Source organism: Syngnathus floridae, unplaced genomic scaffold (assembly GCF_059516105.1).
Source record: "Syngnathus floridae isolate MCC-2025c unplaced genomic scaffold, RoL_Sflo_1.0 HiC_scaffold_90, whole genome shotgun sequence".
In the NCBI taxonomy this organism is placed as follows: Eukaryota; Metazoa; Chordata; class Actinopteri; order Syngnathiformes; family Syngnathidae; genus Syngnathus; species Syngnathus floridae.
The window spans coordinates 66,136-87,757 of record NW_028284118.1 but is presented as its reverse complement, the minus strand read 5'-3'; the positions used below and the strand labels follow the sequence as shown (position 1 = coordinate 87,757).

The window sequence follows — 21,622 nt, the reverse complement described above, 5'->3', positions numbered from 1 at the left end:
TTGAACAACACCATGCCGCACTGAACAACACCATCCCGCACTGAACAACACCACCCCGCACTGAACAACACGATCCCGCATTGAACAACACCATCCCGGACTGAACAACACCATGCCGCACTGAACAACACCATTCCGCACTGAACAACACCATGCCGCACTGAACAACACCATGCCGCACTGAACAACACCATGCCGCACTGAACAACACCATGCCGCACTGAACAACATTATGCCGCACTGAACAACACCATGCCGCACTGAACAACACCATCCCGCACTGAACAACACCATGCCGCATTGAACAACACCATGCCGCACTGAACAACACCATCCTGCACTGAACAACACCATCCCGCACTGAACAACACCATGCCGCACTGAACAACATTATGGCGCACTGAACAACATTATGCCGCACTGAACAACACCATGCCGCACTGAACAACACCATGCCGCACTGAACAACACGACGTCGCACTGAACAACACGACGCCGCACAGAACAACACGACGCCGCACAGAATAACACAATACCGCACAGAACAACACAATACCGCACAAACAGTTTTAGATAATATTACGTCGCAGTCATGTGACGCGGACATGACGTCAATAGGCGGAACTCACGGCAAAATTATAATCCGTGGGCGTGGCTTGCAACAGGAAGTAGGAAAGCGGCAGTTCTGGCAAACAAGACACAGCGGTTAGTAACACGATGACTAACAAGGCAAATATTTTTGTTTTCAGCTTGCAACTTGACCGTCTAGAGCGTACAAGGTAATTACAACTGTTTTTTTTTAGCCCTGAAAAGCGAGGGAGTGTGGCGTTTGGGAGGAATGTCGAACTCGGCGTCTGCTTCCAGCCACAGACGCCAAATTTCGACGATTATTTCGACTGGTCAACGGTTGTAAATTATTGCGTTGACTAAAAACTTTATTTAACTCTACTCTTAACTTTGCCGTTTCAGATATGCGGGTATTACACCGCGGAAATGACGTCAATAGGCTGAACTCTCGCCAAAATTCAAATCTGTGGGCGCAATGGCCTTGAGCGAGACACCGGATACAAACACGACGATTATCAACAGAAATATCTTTATTTTCCGCTTGCAAGTGGACCGTCTAGAGCGTACACGGTAAGTACAACTCATTGTGTTTAAAAAGATTTACGTTTGTGTAGTTTGCGTTGCGTTGTATCTGTGAATGTTGGTTGAGGCTAAATGTTAATGTTTAATTTCATTCCTTTAGGTTCCACGGTGTTTGTTGGCTGTATGTTTTCCACTGCAAGAAGAGGCTCGTATCATTGACCAGCAGGAGCTACAATGGTGAGTACCCCTTTCGTCTTCCATTTATGTTAAACACTTCCTATTTCATGTCTAACAGTACTCGATTTAACAAATAACCATAAATAAATACAGTGTGGGCAGTCACGTTAACATATGTGATTATCCTGCCTAATATGTTTATCACAAATATGTCACTAATCACTAATATGTTTATTTGTTTATCACAACACCTTTGGACCTTCAGCAATCGATTATTTCCCTTCATCTACATAGAGACAGAACGATGGTGTCTTAAACATCTCATTCATTTCACCAAATAACTTCACGCAGGTGGATAACGGCCGTCTCGGTCACGCTATGTTGCGTGATGCAGTTTTGAAGAACCAAATGCATTTATTCAATGAATAAGTCAAGCTAGTTCTATGTTTATGATGTTGTAAGTTACGGTACCGATTGAAGTTGAGTTCGAAGCCAGTGGAAAACAGCGCTGCGTTTGTGCTCTCCAGGTACAAATGTTGTGATCTCTGACTGACGACCGGGCGAGACTCGAGTAAGAGATGTCCAAACGAGCTCCGGCAGGGCGGGCCAAGGCGGAGCGAACGGACGCCCTTCAGGCCGCCAATGACGAGCTGAGAACCAAACTGATGGACGTCCAGTTAGAACTTCAGCAGGAGAAGAACAAGGTGAAAACCTCAACAGACAGACACTGCCTGCCTCCCTGCCTGCCTCCCTGCCTGCCTCCCTGCCTGCCTCCCTCCCTCCCAGTTTTCCCGATGTAGATTAGACATGCGTGTGCCATGACTGTGTCAGCCTACATCAACAAATGCACCGAGGACGTCAGCACCACTAAGAATATCATCACCCGGGGCAACCAACGACCCTGGATGACTGAGGAGGTACGTCAAACGCTACGAGCGCGGAACTCTGCCTTCAAGTCTGGCGACAAGGAGACACTGAGGACAGCGAGAGCCAACTTGAACCGTGCCATCAGGATAGCGAAGCGAGACCGCAGTCGAAAATTTCAGGATCGTTTCCACGACGTCAAAAACATCAGGAGTATGTGGCAAGGCATACGGGCGATTACAGACTACAACTCACCCTCCCCCCCCCCGGTGGGTGTAGTTGATGCTGACTTTCTAAATGGTCTAAATAACTTCTTTGGGAGGTTCGAGGCACTAAACGGCACTCCAGCAGTTAAAACTGTCCCCCATCAGGAAGAGGAGGTACTCTGCCTTGACTCCGCCGATGTGTTGAAGACCCTGAGGAGAGTCAACCCCTGTAAGGCCCCTGGCCCCGACAACATTCCTGGGCGTGTGTTCAGGGAATGTGCAAGTCATCTGGCTGGGGTCATCACAGACATTTTTAACACCTCGCTGGGCCAAGCCACAGTGCCGGCGTGCTTTAAGACTGCCTCCATCATTCCGGTGCCGAAGAAACCTCAAATCACCTCATTTAATGATTACCGGCCTGTTGCACTGACTCCGGTTATGATGAAGTGCTTCGAAAGGCTGCTTAAAGGTCACATCGTTTCCAGACTCCCCCTATTATTTGACCCGTTCCAGTTTGCCGACCGGCAAAACCGCTCCACTCAGGACGCCATCTCCTCCGTTCTTCACCTGAGCCTGGCTCACCTGGAGGAGAAGAACACCCATGTGCGGAGGCTGTTCCTGGACTTCAGCTCAGCGTTTAACACCATCATCCCACAGCATCTGGTAGGAAAATTGGAACACCTGGGCTTCAACACCCCCCTTCGCAACTGGCTGCTAGACTTCCTCACCAACAGACCTCAGTCAGTCCGGGTCGGACAGAACACCTCTGATGTCATCACCCTCAGCACAGGCTCCCTTCAGGGCTGCGTCCTGAGCCCCCTGCTGTGCACCCTGATGACACACGACTGCGTCCTCAGGTTCACCACCAATCACATCGTGAAGTCAGCAGACGACACAACGGTGGTGGGGCTCATCAGAGACAACAACGACCTGGACTACAGAGAGGAGGTGGAGCAGCTGGTGGGCTGGTGCAGAGAAAACAGCCTGATCCTGAATGAGGAGAAGATGAAGGAGATCATCGTCGACTTCAGGAAAAAACAGCCTCACCACGCTCCACTGATCATCAACAGCTCAGCTGTGGAGGTGGTCAGCACCACCAAATTCCTGGGGGTCCACATCACAGAAGACCTCACCTGGACTATGAACACTACGGCACTGGTCAAGAGGGCACAGAAGCGCTTGTACTTCCTGCGGAGGATGAGGAGAGCCCACCTGCCCCCACCCATCATGAGGACGTTCTACAGGAGCACCATAGAGAGCATTCTGACAAGCTGTCTCTCTGTGTGGTGTGGAGGCTGCACCGCCTCCGATTGGAAGAACGTGAGGAGAGTGGTGAGGACAGCAGAGAGGATCATAGGGGCTCCTCTTCCCTCCATTCAGGACATTTCATCTCAGCGCTGCATGTCCCGTGCCCGTAACATCATCAATGACCCATCACACCCCCACCATGGACTGTTCTCCCTGCTGCCCTCTGGGAAGAGGTTTGCAGCATCCGCTGCAGGTCCACCAGGTTCTGCAACAGCTTTTTCCCTGCTGTCATCAGACTGTTGAACACTAGAACTGTTGAGCTCTAAACTGAACTCTGCATCACACATTCACAGAACTGTACTTTATGACACTACGGACCTCTATCTTGCACTATCTCGCACTACCAACTTTACTGAACTTGTATAAACCCTTTAAATAGAAGTTTAATACATGGTTTAGCATTCCTCTGCACACTCTTGAATACTGTTTTGCCTACTTGCACTATTGCATAATTATCACTGCTGCACTTTATACTTATTTTTAATATATATATATATATATATATATATAGTATATATGTATATATATATATTTTCATAGGATATGTTACTTCTATTCAACTGCAATATCACTACTTTGTTGTAAGACGTATGCAACGGAATTTCGTTTTGTATGCACCATGTGCAGACAAGATGACAATAAAGTTTGTCTAAGTCTAAGTCATGTCAGGTCAGCTGTCTGGAGAGAGAGAGAAGTCAGGACCTGCGGGCGGAGCACCACCGTGCCACCGCCGCCATGACGGAACTCAAAAGCAAACTCCATGAGGAGAAGCAGAAAGAGTTAGCCATTACCAGGGAGACATTACTGCGGCAGCATGAAATGGAGCTGATGAGAGTGATCAAAATCAAAGATGGAGAGATCCAGCGACTGAATGCCTTGGTCCTCAGCCTGAGGGACGGCTCCATGGACAAGGTGATCCGCTCTATCCGTGTCTGACTATCCGCACGCCACGTCGGGCTTCGATGCGGCCGCTACCGTATTGTGTAGCTTGTCCCCAGTAAGCGTCGCGGCGCTCCGTTGCGGTCTCAACGGCCCGGTGTGGCGCAATGTCTGCTCAGGTGAGGAGGGGGGGCGCTTTGCTGGCGGAGGTGGAGGAGACGCGGCGGTGTCGGGAGACCGAGCGGTGTCGCCTCCACCAGGAGCGCGGAAGAAGCCCTGGCAGCGGCCCAGCAGGCCTGGCAGTCCCGAGCGGCCGAGCTCCGATCGGCTCATCACCAGCATCGGGAGGAGCTGAGCCGAACCAAGAGAGACTGCGAGAGGGAGATCCGCCGACTGGTAGGACTGATCAGATGCGCGGTGCGTGGCTATGTTCCCAATTTCGTTGTATACCTGCAGTGCAATGACACCTAAGGCATTCTATTCTATTCTATTTCACAAGAAGAAAATGTCCGGTTGCTCGCTTCGCTTTTGTCACAGCAAAGGTGTTCTAGTCGATTCCAGAAAAAAATTGGCCGGTTGCTCTCTTTGTTTTTGTCACAATTCTGGCAAATGAGTTTGCCCGCCTGCCTGAGCGCTCCCCGTTTGTACATCCAGACGGATGAGATCAAGCTGAAAGACAGAGCGGTTAGTGTTTTGGATGAAGCCCTGGGGCCGGCCACGTCCACCGCCTTCAGCTGCAGACTCAGGCTGCCGAGCAGCAGATCGCTGCCCTGAGGGATTCCCAAAGGGCGGGCCTAAACTACCCTGGAAGTGGGGTCAACGCCGCTACTAGCAATCCTCTTCATTGCGTAAGCCACCTCATCACACACTTGCAGTACGCATGACTTAGTTCGTTGCTGGAGGAAGGTAGCACAAAAACAGTTTTGAACTTTGAACGAGTGCTTGTGTGTGTGTGTTGCGGGGCGTTTTCAGTCTCAGGAGGATCGGGACACGCGACGGTTTCATCTGAAAATCGCTGAGCTCAGCGCAGTCATCAGGAAACTGGAGGATCGAAACGCCCTGCTTTCTGAGGAGCGCAATGAACTGGTAATTTATTGACGGCACGCTTGAAGGTTTGCGCTACGTTTGATGCGCGCCATCCAGCGAGGCACCCATTGCGCTTGCTTATTAGTTGAGCGGCGCGGCGAGTCGGTTGCCTGGTAGATGTCTTTTATTGGGAGCCAAAGCCACGATTCCGTTCAAACCGATGCAAAAGGAATGGATACGTTCTGGCCCGCGTGTTGTGCGTCTTTCACATCCCGCACTTCATGCTTGCAGCTAAAGCGACTGAGAGAAACAGAAAGCCAGTTTCTGCCACTCCTGTACAAAAACAAACGCCTGAGCAGGAAGAATGAAGAACTCTCGCTGGTGCTGTGTCGCCTTGAAAACAAAGTGCGCTTTGTCACCCAGGAGAACGAGGAGATGGCAAGCTTGGTAAGTCGACGCGGACAACGGCGGCGTGCCAACAGAGTCCACTGCATTTGTGTTCCACAGAGAAGGCCTAGTTCGCTCAATGACCTGGACCGCGGTTGCGGCCAGCAGGACGGTGAAATGGAGTTCCTTCAAGTTGTGGAGCAGCGGCACATCATCGACGACTTGTCCAAGCTCTTCAGGCAGGCGACTCGGTGCACGTACGGCAGCGCCGCGCTCGCTCGCTGTCGCCAGGAAACCTTTTCCGTCCAAAGCTTGGCCGGCGGCCGCCATCCAAAAAATTGGCCCCTTAAATTCCGACCTTTCAAGCAGGAGCATTGTGCGCACGCGTTTGAACACGCTTTAGACTTGTTTTGCCGTTTTCAGCAGCTCAAAGCTCCCGTTTTGTCAGCGCCTTTGCCACTCGCTGTGCGCTGAAAACGACGGACTTGCCCGGCTGCTCAGCCCGTCAACCATGAGCCGCGAGCGCGACGTCATTGTCCGTAGGCAGCTAGTGGCAAAATGCACCCTGTTAGAGTTGCGCTCGCTCCAACTTATTTTGCAAGAACCACACGGGAGACAAGTAAGTTCTTTTGGACACCTGCAGGTGGAGAGTCCATCCGTTGTACGAATGAAGTCTGACTCTCGGCTCCTGCACGAGCATTTTAATTAAGAGAAACAGGGTGGGTGTAAGAGTGGATTGAATAGAGGAAGCCCTTGACCTCTAGTCAAAACATAGCAAGGGGTGTTTTACGACTTTGTGTAGGAAGGGATAAGCGATAGGGATAAATAAGGGATAAATAATATTATTTATTACAGGTCGCAGTCAAAGTCAAAGCAACACAATGATACGATAAAGATAATCTGGAAAACCCTGACACACCCTGTAGTTGTCACTTTTGGAAAAGACGAGCGTCCCTCCAATCATCGCCGGTGACGTGTTTTTCAGGCTCTGGAGACAGGAGCTCATGTCAGAAATGTCATTGTGAGTCGCGTTTGTTTCTGCGCCGGAGCCGTTCGTTCCCTTTGCATCCAAAGAATCTCAAAGGCGGATTATTTGTGTCGACAGGAGAGAGATTTGCTGCTACGATACCGACGTCGAGAATCTCTGAGGAGGAACAAAGCGTGAGGTCCTGCAAGGTGAGTCTGTTTGTTTGCGGCTGCTTGGTGTTGCGCAAGATGAAATGGCCTTTTTCTCGCTATCGTTCCTCTCGTCGATTCATCGTGAGGTGTCGCTTCAGTTTGTTCAGAGAGATGTTTGCTTCCGCGCCCGCAGGTCATCGAAACATTTTACGGCTACGACGAAGACGTGTTGGTGGACTCGGACGGATCGTCCTTGTCTTTTCACACCGACAGAACCCCCGACACGGAACCCGAAGAGGTAGCCCGCCATTTCTGCCAGCGTATTGGCACCAAACATTCCTCTTCAGCCTGGAATCGGACTCGTCTTTGCGTCGCGGGTGCTTTGTCGCCGGTCTGACTGATTCTGGTACTAGTGCTGTGTTGCATTGGTGTGTGCATGAAGAGGCGGAGCTTCGCTACCGCCAGCTGACGCAAGAATATCAAGCGCTGCAACGAGCCTACGCTCTGCTAGCCCAGACCAGCGAAAGGGGACTACGACGCCGAGAAGGAGATCAAGGTGGCGCCCCTTCCCGCAACCCCCGGCCGGGTCGCAGCCTCCCCGTTCTCACCCAGCCTCGGGTGTTCTCTGGTCTGAAAGGAGGAGGAGGAGCCTCCCTCCTCCTCCTTTCAGACCAGAGAAAAGCTGATGGTAGAAATGGGTCACTATCAAAGCAGAGTAGCAGATCTGGAGTCAGCGCTGAAGCAACAAGGACAGGTAAGCTCATCAATGAGCACACCTTTTTCTCAGACAAAATAGCTACATTCTTCAGTCACTCATCCGTCTGGCATTACTGGACCAACCCCCCCCCCCCCCGAACGTGGCTGGGAAAATGCGGAGAAAAGCAAATGTCATTTTCCAGTCAACCAAAGAATTTGTGGATGAAAATGACACAACATTCCAAAGCTGTCCACGCGTTTGTCTCTTCTAGAATGTCAAGTGGGTGGAGGAGAAGCAGCTGCTGCGTCAGAGCAATCAGCAGTTGGCCGAAAAAGTGACGGAAAGAAAGGCGCTGGGCGGAGTCGCTTGGCGTCACACCTGTCGGGAAGCCCCGCAGATGAGGTCTGACTGTCTTTTCAGGTCAGGCGGATGGAGGCGGAAGAAGCGCGTCTGAAAGAGCACATCCAGGATATCCGAGACCAAAACGAACTGCTTGAGTTCCGCATCCTGGAGCTGGAGGTGGGAAGACTCGCACAAGCGTGTTGAGGCCAGAGATGTGACGGACGGACGGACGGACGGACGGATGCATGCCTCTGCCTTTCAGGAGAGGGAGTGGCGCTCCCCCGTCTTGAAGTTTCTGCAAGTCCGTTTCCCAGACGGCCTCAGCCCTTTGCAGATCTACTGCGAGGCCGAGGGCGTGAGCGTACGTAAGGCGTCCCTCGCAACCCTAACCTTAACCCGAGGTCCCAGAACACCTTACATTGCTCCTTGCGCCTTTCCCCCGGACATCGTCATCAGTGATCTGATGAAGAAGCTGGACATCCTGGGCTATAACGCCGTAAGTGTATGTCGAACTCCTTATGTTCGCACTCCACGAGACTCGGCGGCTCAAATGTGACTTTTGGAAGGCTTTGCGCTGAAAGAAGCTTGTTGACGCTGTGCCTTTGGGCTCTTGCAGAATCTCACCAACGAGGAGCAGGTGGTCGTGATTCACGCCAGGACCCTTCTCACCCTAGCCGAGAAGGTAACGCGCACGTCCACGCACGCTCTCGCATTCTGCTTATGTGACAGCAGCCTTTCCTCAGTGGTTAGAATACATCAAAGTGACCAAGTCAGCACTTCAACAGAAGATGTTGGACATTGAAAGTGAGAAGGTAGACAGACACGCCATCAGCCAAGGGGAACTCCGGCAATGTGCCCCAACAATTCTGACCTTGAGCTGTGCTAGGATATGTTCTGCAAGCAGAAGGGCTACCTGGATGAAGAGTTGGACTTCAGGAAGTGTTCCATGGACCAGGCTCATAAGGTAAGCCGCCCTCAAATCTCCCGCCGGACCACTGATGGACGAGGATTGCGGCCCAGAGGATCCTGGAGCTGGAGGCCATGTTGTACGAGGCGCTACCGCAGCGGGACTGCCCCGCCACGGACGGCGAAAAAGCCAGCCACGCTGGCGTGAATGACGTGCTGACGGCGGATCAGAGAGAAGAGCTTAGGAGCGCCGTGGACCAATGGAAGCGAGCCCTGATGTGCGAGTTGAGGGAGCGCGACGCTTGCATCCTCCAAGAGAGAATGGATCTGCTGCACAGCGCGCAACAGGTAAGGGCCCAAAGCCAGCCCGGCACTTACTTGCACGCTTACTGGCTTTTGAATGCCACTTTCCATTTGTCCGTCCTAGAGGAACAAAGAGCTGAAAGAATTCATCGAAGCTCAGAAGAGACAAATCAAACAATTGGAGGAGAAGTTTCTGTTTCTCTTTCTATTCTTCTCCTTGGCCTTCATTCTGTGGCCCCAACACCAGCTGGTGAGTGAGCTCCAGCGGCACCGCACTCGACACCTCCGATACACTGCCAGCCGGTCTCAGACGTTGGCAGACGCTCCGATGCCAACGTATACCCCCCGCCACGGTGACAGAGGCACCGCGTCACACCGGCGCTCATCCAATCAGAAGGCAGGAAAAGCAAATTCACATGCAGGGCACTTTTGAACCAGAAGAGAGCGCCACAAAAAACGGTTGTTGCCCCAAACGCGCACTAAAAAGGGTCAGAATAACAAGAGTCCCACTGGCCAGCCGGGGCCACCCGTCCAGCTGTTTCTTCAGGGGGGAAAAAAATTGGAATCACCGGTGAGTACATTTTGCATTTAGCTCTGCTTTTCTGCTTCTGTCTTCAAGTGTGTGGCATCCTGCGATCAAAGAGTCAGCCAACCCCAAAGCGGTTGACCTCAACGTCCCACCACCATGCCTACCAGAGCAGGTGACGTGATGCTTTGGACATCCTTCCGTCTCAGATGCCCAAAAGTACTCTTTGCCACATCTGCGGCAATACGGTGTCTTTTCAAAGGTGCAAATAAATCCAGCGTGGGCGGAACACGCACGTCTTCGGTTTTTCCCGCTTTGTTTGTGTGACAGCTGTTGTGAAAATTTTATACAAATAAAGTTGTATAGTACAGGTTTGGCCAAGCCGCAACTCCCGAACCGCATGCGGCTCTTTTATGTTCATATCAACATTTGTGTGTGTGTGTGTGTGTGTGTGTGTGTGTGTGTGTGGGGGGGGGGGGGGTTGTGCGTGTTGGCTTCACTTGAGTTCAATTTGGTATTTTGGTCAAAAGCGCATGTGGTGAAATTCCACAAAGTAGGATGGGCAAACACATTTCTTTAAACTATGAGTGTCAATTGGGCTCTCGAAATGGCAGGGAAAAGATGCACAGCAAAACGAAAATACGTAGATGAACACAGGACGTTTTAATCAGAGTGGGAAAGTTTCTATTTTTTGTTGAACGTGATGGCAAACCATTCTGCCTGATATGTCAGACCTCAGCGCATTTCAAAGATTCAAATCTTCAGCGCCATGCACTTCAGCTCACTCCATGCTAACATTGATCAGGCGTCGAACCCGCATCATCATGCTTAAGAGGTGGCCATGCTAACCAGTGCGCCATTATGTCAACGCATAATAACTAAGTCTACTGGTCAAAACAGCGGTTACTATATGACGTCGCTACGTCGTGGTCACGTGACGCAGACAAGACGTCAATGGACGTGGGCAGAGTTAACTTGTTTAAAAGGGAGTAGGCAGAAGAAATATTTAATTTATTTAAATCTATTTTGAGTGCACACCATTATGCCAATGCATAACAACTGTAAATCTACTAAACAAAACAGCGGTTGCTATATGACATCTGCCACGTCGTGGTCACGTGACATACGTGACGTCGATGGGCGTAACTTTCGCCGGAATTCAAATCCGCGGGGAGAGTTAACTTGTTTAAAAGAGAGTGGGCAGAAGAATTATTTAATTTATTTAAATCTATTTGGTGTGTGCGCCATTATGTCAATGCATAACAACTGTAAGTCTACTAAACAAAACAGCGGTTGCTATTTGACGTCTGCCACGTCGTGGTCACGTGACGCGGACGTGACGTCGACGCCTACTTTACATCCCACCGATCACAGGACTCCTCGGCTGCATAACCGTGCCCCCTTCCCAACCAATCGGATTTGCTATACGCGAAAACGACGCCAATGGAAAGAGCTTCCGCCCAAATTTAAATCCGTGGGCGTGGCTCGCAGCAGGAAGTAGGAAAATGGCGGCGATGTTGACAAAGACACAGCGGATGGTAACATACGACTAACAAGAGAAATATTTTTATTTTCTGCTTGCAACTGGACCGTCCAGAGCGTACACGGTAAGTACAACTCATCGTTTTTAAAAAGAAGTACTTTTGTTGCCCTGAAAAGCGAGTGAGCGTGGCGTTTGTGGGGGACGTCGAATTTCGACGATTCTTTCTGGTCAACGGTTGTAAATGATTGTGTTGATTAAAAAAGAAAACTTGATGTAACTCTACTTTTAACTGCCGTTTCAGATAGATTTGGAATTGCATCACATCCAATTTTGCCTAGAGCGTACACGGTAAGTAACACTCGTTGTGTTTAAGGAGATTTACGTTTGTAATAGCAGAAGTGTAGCCGCGTTGCGTTGTACGTGTGAATGTTGGTCCGGGCGAAATGTTAATGTTTAATTTCATTCCTTTAGGTTCCACGGTGTTTGTTGGCTGCAAGTTTTCCACTGCAAGAAGAGGCTCATATCATTGACCAGGAGCGAGCTACAATGGTGAGTAGCCATAACATTTATGTTAAACACTTCCTATTTCATGTCTAACAGTACTTGATTTAACAAATAACCATAAATAAATACAGTGTGGGCACTGAAGTTAACATATGTGATTATACTGCCTAATCTGTCACCGAGTAGATTGTTGCAAAGTAATATAAGATCCAAAGTTGTAATTCAGAATAGTTTTCAAAAGAAGGCCATTAGAATTATATACAAGTCTGATTACCCTGAACAAGCTATTAATTAAATCACAAATTCTTCAATTCAAAGATTTGGTAGATTATCAGACAAATAATGTCTAACAGTAATTGATTTAACACATCACGATAAGTAGATTGAGTGTGGGCACTCTCAAGTTAACATATGTGATTATACTGCCCAATCTGTTACAGAGTATGTTGTTGCCAAGTAATGTAGAATAGATCCAAAGTAGTAATCCAGAATAGTTTTGAAGAGGCCATTAGAATGATAAACAAATCTGATTACCTTGAACATAATAACAAGCTAAGTGTTTAATATGTCCTATGAAGTCAAAATTGGGCACCATCATGTGGTGAAATTTGGAATTGCATCACATCCAATTTTGCCTGGGAACAAACAGATTACATAAATCTTAGTTTTGAATAAGCCACTCCTTCTCAAACAAGTAAACTCTGCCCATTTTGCGCAGTAGATGTTCTGTTAATATCTAGTATTTATACAAAGTCATAATTTAAATTGCTTTCAACCTTCATTCATCGGTTCAACCAACATTACTCGCTCTTATTACCAACTTGTATTGATTTAACTAAGCGTTTAATACTTCCTATCAGGTCTCAAATCGAGATTTGGCAAAATACAATTTCAGCAAATCCAATTTTGCCAGGGAACAAAAATAGATTAAATAAACTAAATAAGTCCTCTTCCCATTAAATAAATCAGAAAAGTCTGTCTTGTAACCAGTCCTCTTCAAACAAGTAAAGTCTGCCCATTTTGTGCCGTAGATTTTGTGTCTATGCCTAGTATTTAAACAAAATCATAATTTAAACGACTTCTTTCCTTCATTCACTTTGGAAATTTGGAATTGCAGCAAATCGAATTTTGGCAGGGAACAAAAATAGATCAATTAAACTAAATAAGTCTTCTTCCCATTAAATAAATTAAAAAAGTCTGTCTTGTAACCAGTCCTTTTCAAACAAGTAAAGTCTGCCCATTTTGTGCCGTCGATTTTGTGTTAATGCCTAGTATTTATACAAAATCATAATTTAAAGGACTTCATTCCTTCATTCACTTTGGAAATTTGGAATTGCAGCACATCAAATTTTGCCTGGGAAGAAAAGTAGATTAAATAAATTTAATAAGTCTTACTACTTCCCATTAAATAAATTAAATACGTCTTACTTGTTCCCACTCCTTTTCAAAACAGTAGTTTAAAACGAGGGCCCTTCACTCAATCTTTAACCTCAACCCCGCACGTTGTGTTGTATCTGTGAATGTTGGTTGTGGCCAAATGATAGTTTTCTTTCATTCGTTTAGGTTCCAAGAAAACTTGATGTAACTCTACTTTTAACTGCCGTTTCAGATAAGCGGGTATTACGTCGCAGTCAAATGCCGCGGATATGACGTAATTGCCCGAACCTCCGCCAAAATTCAAATCTGTTGGCGCGATGGCCGTGAGCCACTGAGCAGCGACGATTATCAACAGAAATATCTTTATTTTCTGCTTGCAACTGGACCGTCTAGAGCGTACACGGTAAGTAACACTCATTGTGTTTAAGGAGATTTACGTTTGTAATAGCAGAAGTGTAGCCGCGTTGCGTTGTACGTGTGAAAATTGGTCGAGGCGAAATGTTAATGTTTAATTTCATTCCTTTAGGTTCCACGGTGTTTGTTGGCTGCAAGTTTTCCACTGCAAGAAGAGGCTCGTATCATTGACCAGGAGCGAGCTACAATGGTGAGTAGCCATAACATTTATGTTAAACACTTCCTATTTCATGTCTAACAGTACTTGATTTAACAAATAACCATAAATAAATACAGTGTGGGCACTGAAGTTAACATATGTGATTATACTGCCTAATCTGTCACCGAGTAGATTGTTGCAAAGTAATATAAGATCCAAAGTTGTAATTCAGAATAGTTTTCAAAAGAAGGCCATTAGAATTATATACAAGTCTGATTACCCTGAACAAGCTATTAATTAAATCACAAATTCTTCAATTCAAAGATTTGGTAGATTATCAGACAAATAATGTCTAACAGTAATTGATTTAACACATCACGATAAGTAGATTGAGTGTGGGCACTCTCAAGTTAACATATGTGATTATACTGCCTAATCTGTTACAGAGTATGTTGTTGCCAAGTAATGTAGAATAGATCCAAAGTAGTAATCCAGAATAGTTTTGAAGAGGCCATTAGAATGATAAACAAATCTGATTACCTTGAACATAATAACAAGCTAAGTGTTTAATATGTCCTATGAAGTCAAAATTGGGCACCATCATGTGGTGAAATTTGGAATTGCATCACATCCAATTTTGCCTGGGAACAAACAGATTACCGTATTTGCCGGTGTACAGGTCGACTCGGTGTATAAGTCGACCCCCTAAAATTCGACGGAAATTTACGATTTTATGATATATCCTTTGTATAAGTCGAGCTCAATTGTTGCATTATATTAAACTTCAAAATTCAATATGCGAAATTTATTGACGAAATGTGTTCAAATTCCGGGAGGCCGTGCGCATGCGGCTGTTTATAAGCACCGCGGAGGAGATCGCGGCCGGCGAGCTCGCGCACGCCACCCGGCACCAACGGGAGGCCGGAAATAGCTCCAAGCCGAGCGGATCGGCACTTTATAAGCACCGCGGAGGAGATCGCGGCGCCTCATTGGACTTCCAGCGGCCGGCGAGCTCGCGCACCCGCCCGGCACATCCGGGAGGCCGTGCGCACGAGCCAAGTGGCCGAAAATAGCCCCCGCCGAGCGGATCGGCTGTTTATAAGCACCGCGGAGGTGGTCGCGGCGTCTCATTCGACTTCCAGCGGCCGGCGAGCTCGCGCACCCGCCCGGCACATCCGGGAGGCCGTGCGCACGAGCCAAGTGGCCGAAAATAGCCCCCGCCGAGCGGATCGGCTGTTTATAAGCACCGCGGAGGTGGTGGCGGCGCCTCATTCGACTTCCAGCGGCCGGCGAGCTCGCGCACCCGCCCGGCACATCCGGGAGGCCGTGCGCACGAGCCAAGTGGCCGAAAATAGCCCCCGCCGAGCGGATCGGCTGTTTATAAGCACCGCGGAGGTGGTGGCGGCGCCTCATTCGACTTCCAGTGGCCGGCGAGCTCGCGCGCCCGCCCGGCACATCCGGGAGGCCGTGCGCACGAGCCAAGTGGCCGAAAATAGCCCCCGCCGAGCGGATCGGCTGTTTATAAGCACCGCGGAGGTGGTCGCGGCGTCTCATTCGACTTCCAGCGGCCGGCGAGCTCGCGCACCCGCCCGGCACATCCGGGAGGCCGTGCGCACGAGCCAAGTGGCCGAAAATAGCCCCCGCCGAGCGGATCGGCTGTTTATAAGCACCGCGGAGGTGGTGGCGGCGCCTCATTCGACTTCCAGCGGGCCGCGCACTCGCGCACGCCGCCCGGTTCAAATTTTCTAAGTGCAACGCACAATGAGATGCATGAGAAACGGCCTTGGTTACCATCACATTTGAAGCGATGAATACGAAGTTAAATTTTATGACTCGGTGTATAAGTCGAGGTCGATTTTTTTCGGTCGATTTTGGATCGAAAAAGGTCGACCAATACACCGGCAAATACGGTACATAAATCTTAGTTTTGAATAAGCCACTCCTTCTCAAACAAGTAAACTCTGCCCATTTTGCGCAGTAGATGTTCTGTTAATATCTAGTATTTATACAAAGTCATAATTTAAATTGCTTTCAACCTTCATTCATCGGTTCAACCAACATTACTCGCTCTTATTACCAACTTGTATTGATTTAACTAAGCGTTTAATACTTCCTATCAGGTCTCAAATCGAGATTTGGCAAAATACAATTTCAGCAAATCCAATTTTGCCAGGGAACAAAAATAGATTAAATAAACTAAATAAGTCCTCTTCCCATTAAATAAATCAGAAAAGTCTGTCTTGTAACCAGTCCTCTTCAAACAAGTAAAGTCTGCCCATTTTGTGCCGTAGATTTTGTGTCTATGCCTAGTATTTAAACAAAATCATAATTTAAACGACTTCTTTCCTTCATTCACTTTGGAAATTTGGAATTGCAGCAAATCGAATTTTGGCAGGGAACAAAAATAGATCAATTAAACTAAATAAGTCTTCTTCCCATTAAATAAATTAAAAAAGTCTGTCTTGTAACCAGTCCTTTTCAAACAAGTAAAGTCTGCCCATTTTGTGCCGTCGATTTTGTGTTAATGCCTAGTATTTATACAAAATCATAATTTAAAGGACTTCATTCCTTCATTCACTTTGGAAATTTGGAATTGCAGCACATCAAATTTTGCCTGGGAAGAAAAGTAGATTAAATAAATTTAATAAGTCTTACTACTTCCCATTAAATAAATTAAATACGTCTTACTTGTTCCCACTCCTTTTCAAAACAGTAGTTTAAAACGAGGGCCCTTCACTCAATCTTTAACCCCAACCCCGCACGTTGTGTTGTATCTGTGAATGTTGGTTGTGGCCAAATGATAGTTTTCTTTCATTCGTTTAGGTTCCAAGAAAACTTGATGTAACTCTACTTTTAACTGCCGTTTCAGATAAGCGGGTATTACGTCGCAGTCATGTGCCGTGGATATGACGTAATTGCCCGAACCTCCGCCAAAATTCAAATCTGTTGGCGCGATGGCCGTGAGCCACTGAGCAGCGACGATTATCAACAGAAATATCTTTATTTTCTGCTTGCAACTGGACCGTCTAGAGCGTACACGGTAAGTAACACTCATTGTGTTTAAGGAGATTTACGTTTGTAATAGCAGAAGTGTAGCCGCGTTGCGTTGTACGTGTGAAAATTGGTCGAGGCGAAATGTTAATGTTTAATTTCATTCCTTTAGGTTCCACGGTGTTTGTTGGCTGCAAGTTTTCCACTGCAAGAAGAGGCTCGTATCATTGACCAGGAGCGAGCTACAATGGTGAGTAGCCATAACATTTATGTTAAACACTTCCTATTTCATGTCTAACAGTACTTGATTTAACAAATAACCATAAATAAATACAGTGTGGGCACTGAAGTTAACATATGTGATTATACTGCCTAATCTGTCACGGAGTAGATTGTTGCAAAGTAATATAAGATCCAAAGTTGTAATTCAGAATAGTTTTCAAAAGAAGGCCATTAGAATTATATACAAGTCTGATTACCCTTAACATAACAACAAGCTATTAATTAAATCACAAATTCTTCAATTCAAAGATTTGGTAGATTATCAGACAAATAATGTCTAACAGTAATTGATTTAAAACATCACGATAAGTAGATTGAGTGTGGGCACTCTCAAGTTAACAGATATGATTATACTGCCTAATCTGTTACAGAGTATGTTGTTGCCAAGTAATGTAGAATAGATCCAAAGTAGTAATCCAGAATAGTTTTGAAGAGGCCATTAGAATAATAAACAAATCTGATTACCTTGAACATAATAACAAGCTAAGTGTTTAATATGTCCTATGAAGTCAAAATTGGGCACCATCATGTGGTGAAATTTGGAATTGCATCACATCCAATTTTGCCTGGGAACAAACAGATTAAATAAATCTTAGTTTTGAATAAGCCACTCCTTCTCAAACAAGTAAACTCTGCCCATTTCGCGCAGTAGATGTTCTGTTAATATCTAGTATTTATACAAAGTCATAATTTAAATTGCTTTCAACCTTCATTCATCGGTTCAACCAACATTACTCGCTCTTATTACCAACTTGTATTGATTTAACTAAGCGTTTAATACTTCCTATCAGGTCTCAAGGCAAGATTTGGCAAAATACAATTTCAGCAAATCCAATTTTGCCAGGGAACAAAAATAGATTAAATAAACTAAATAAGTCTTCTTCCCATTAAATAAATCAGAAAAGTCTGTCTTGTAACCAGTCCTCTTCAAACAAGTAAAGTCTGCCCATTTTGTGCCGTAGATTTTGTGTCTATGCCTAGTATTTAAACAAAATCATAATTTAAACGACTTCTTTCCTTCATTCACTTTGGAAATTTGGAATTGCAGCAAATCGAATTTTGGCAGGGAACAAAAATAGATCAATTAAACTAAATAAGTCTTCTTCCCATTAAATAAATTAAAAAAGTCTGTCTTGTAACCAGTCCTTTTCAAACAAGTAAAGTCTGCCCATTTTGTGCCGTCGATTTTGTGTTAATGCCTAGTATTTATACAAAATCATAATTTAAAGGACTTCATTCCTTCATTCACTTTGGAAATTTGGAATTGCAGCACATCAAATTTTGCCTGGGAAGAAAAGTAGATTAAATAAATTTAATAAGTCTTACTACTTCCCATTAAATAAATTAAATACGTCTTACTTGTTCCCACTCCTTTACAAAAAAGTAGTTTAAAACGAGGTCCCTTCACTCAACCTTTAACCCTATTTATTCACCTTCTAGGCTAAGTGTTAAAGGCTAAGTGTTAAAGGCTAAGTGTTAAAGGCTAAGTGTTAGAGGCTAAGTGCCAGAGGCTAGGCGCCAGAGGCGAGTTTTTGTGGGCTGAAGTTTTAGTGGGGTTAGTGTGAATACAATCCAAAAGAATACAACAGAATACAATACAATAGAATATAATACATAGATTAAATTCAATAGCTCTTACTACTTCCCATTAAATAAATTAAATACGTCTTACTTGTTCCCAATCCTTTTCAAAAAAGTAGTTTAAAACGAGGGCCCTGCACTCAACCTTTAACCTCAACCCCGCACGTCACATTGTGTTGTATCTGTGAATGTTGGTTGTGGCCAAATGATAGTTTTCTTTCATTCGTTTAGGTTCCACGGTGTTTGTTGGCTATGTTTTCCACTGTCAGAAGGATGAAAATACAAAGTACAACGCTTGGACGTGGGCGAAGACGTCACCGGTGAGTCCTTCCTTCCTATTTATTTACCTTCTAGATGCTAGAGGCTAAGTGTTAGAGGCTAAGTGTTAGAGGCTAAGTGTTAAACACAATACGAACAACACAACGATACTGCACTGAAAAACACGATACCGCACTGAGAAACACGATACCGCACTGAACAACACGATACCGCACTGAACAACACCATGCCGCACTGAACACCATGCCACACTGAACAACACCATCCCGCACTGAACAACACCATGCCGCACTAAACAACACCATGCCGCACTGAACAACACCATGCCTCACTGAACGACACCATGCCGCACTGAAAGACACCATGCCGCACTGAACGACACCATGCCGCACTGAAAGACACCATCCCGCACTGAACACCATGCCGCACTGAACAACACCATCCTGCACTGAACAACACCATCCCGCACTGAACAACACCATGCCGCACTGAACAACATTATGCCGCACTGAACATTATGCCGCACTGAACAACACCATGCCGCACTGAACAACACCATGCCGCACTGAACAACATTATGCCGCACTGAACAACACCATGCCGCACTGAACAACACCATGCCGCACTGAACAACACCATGCCGCACTGAACAACATTATGCCGCACTGAACAACACCATGCCGCACTGAACAACACCATCCTGCACTGAACAACACCATTCCGCATTGAACACCATGCCGCACTGAACAACACCATCCCGCACTGAACAACATTACGCTGCACTGAACAACACCATGCCGCACTGAACAACACCATGCCGCACTGAACAACACCATTCCGCACTGAACAACACCATGCCGCACTGAACAACATTACGCTGCACTGAACAACACCATGCCGCACTGAACAACATTATAACGCACTGAACAACACCATCCCGCACTGAACAACACCATGCCGCACTAAACAACATTATGCCGCACTGAACAACACCATGCCGCACTGAACACCATCCTGCACTGAACAACACCATTCCGCATTGAACACCATACCGCACTGAACAACACCATCCCGCACTGAACAACACCATCCCGCACTGAACAACACCATGCCGCACTGAACAACATTATGCCGCACTGAACAACATTATGCCGCACTGAACAACACCATGCCGCACTGAACAACACCATGCCGCACTGAACAACACCATGCCGCACTGAACAACATTATAACGCACTGAACAACACCATCCCGCACTGAACAACACCATGCCGCACTAAACAACATTATACCGCACTGAACAACATTATGCCGAAATGAACAACACCATGCCGCACTGAACAACACCATGCCGCACTGAACAACACCATCCTGCACTGAACAACACCATCCCGCACTGAACAACACCATGCCGCACTGAACAACACCATGCCGCACTGAACAACACCATGCTGCAATGAACAACACCATCCCGCACTGAACAACATTATGCCGCACTGAACAACATTATGCCGCACTGAACAACATTATGCCGCACTGAACAACATTATGCCGCACTGAACAACATTATGCCGCACTGAACAACACCATGCCGCACTGAACAACACGATCCCGCATTGAACAACACCATGCCGCACTGAACAACACCATCCTGCACTGAACAACACCATCCCGCACTGAACAACACCATGCCGCACTGAACAACATTATGGCGCACTGAACAACATTATGCCGCACTGAACAACACCATGCCGCACTGAACAACACCATGCCGCACTGAACAACACCATGCCGCAATGAACAACACCATCCCGCACTGAACAACACCATGCCGCACTGAGCAACACCATGCCGCACTGAACAACACCATCCCGCACTGAACAACACCATGCCGCACTGAACAACACCATTCCGCACTGAACAACACCATGCCGCACTGAACAACATTACGCTGCACTGAACAACACCATGCCGCACTGAACAACACCATGCCGCACTGAACAAAACCATCCTGCACTGAACAACACCATGCCGCACTGAACAACACCATGCCGCACTGAACAACATTATGCCGCACTGAAAAACACCATCCTGCACTGAACAACACCATCCTGCACTGAACAACACCATGCCGCATTGAACAACACCATGCCGCACTGAACAACACCATCCTGCACTGAACGACACCATCCTGCACTTAACAACACCACCCCGCACTGAACAACACGATCCCGCATTGAACAACACCATCCCGCACTGAACAACACCATGCCGCACTGAACAACACCATTCCGCACTGAACAACACCATGCCGCACTGAACAACACCATGCCGCACTGAACAACACCATGCCGCACTGAACAACACCATGCCGCACTGAACAACATTATGCCGCACTGAACAACACCATGCCGCACTGAACAACACCATCCCGCACTGAACAACACCATGCCGCATTGAACAACACCATGCCGCACTGAACAACACCATCCTGCACTGAACAACACCATCCCGCACTAAACAACACCATGCCGCACTGAACAACATTATGGCGCACTGGACAACATTATGCCGCACTGAACAACACCATGCCGCACTGAACAACACCATGCCGCACTGAACAACACCATGCCGCACTGAACAACACCATGCCGCACTGAACAACATTATGCCGCACTGAACAACACCATGCTGCACTGAACAACACCATGCCGCACTGAACAACACGATCCCGCATTGAACA

At 47.0% G+C, this 21,622-nt stretch overlaps 2 long non-coding RNA genes across 2 annotated transcripts; both read left to right on the top strand.

The window, feature by feature from the left end:
* The first annotated feature begins 5,185 nt into the window (after nucleotides 1-5,185).
* On the top strand, nucleotides 5,186-6,297 carry LOC148377784 (uncharacterized). The gene is made up of 3 exons (XR_015856439.1): nucleotides 5,186-5,371; nucleotides 5,496-5,609; nucleotides 5,841-6,297. It is a non-coding gene; the product is annotated as an uncharacterized LOC148377784 (long non-coding RNA).
* Nucleotides 6,298-7,735: 1,438 nt separating this feature from the next.
* LOC148377783 (uncharacterized) lies at nucleotides 7,736-8,584 on the top strand. Its single transcript, XR_015856440.1, has 3 exons — nucleotides 7,736-7,809; nucleotides 8,024-8,271; nucleotides 8,357-8,584. It is a non-coding gene; the product is annotated as an uncharacterized LOC148377783 (long non-coding RNA).
* Nucleotides 8,585-21,622: the final 13,038 nt, after the last annotated feature.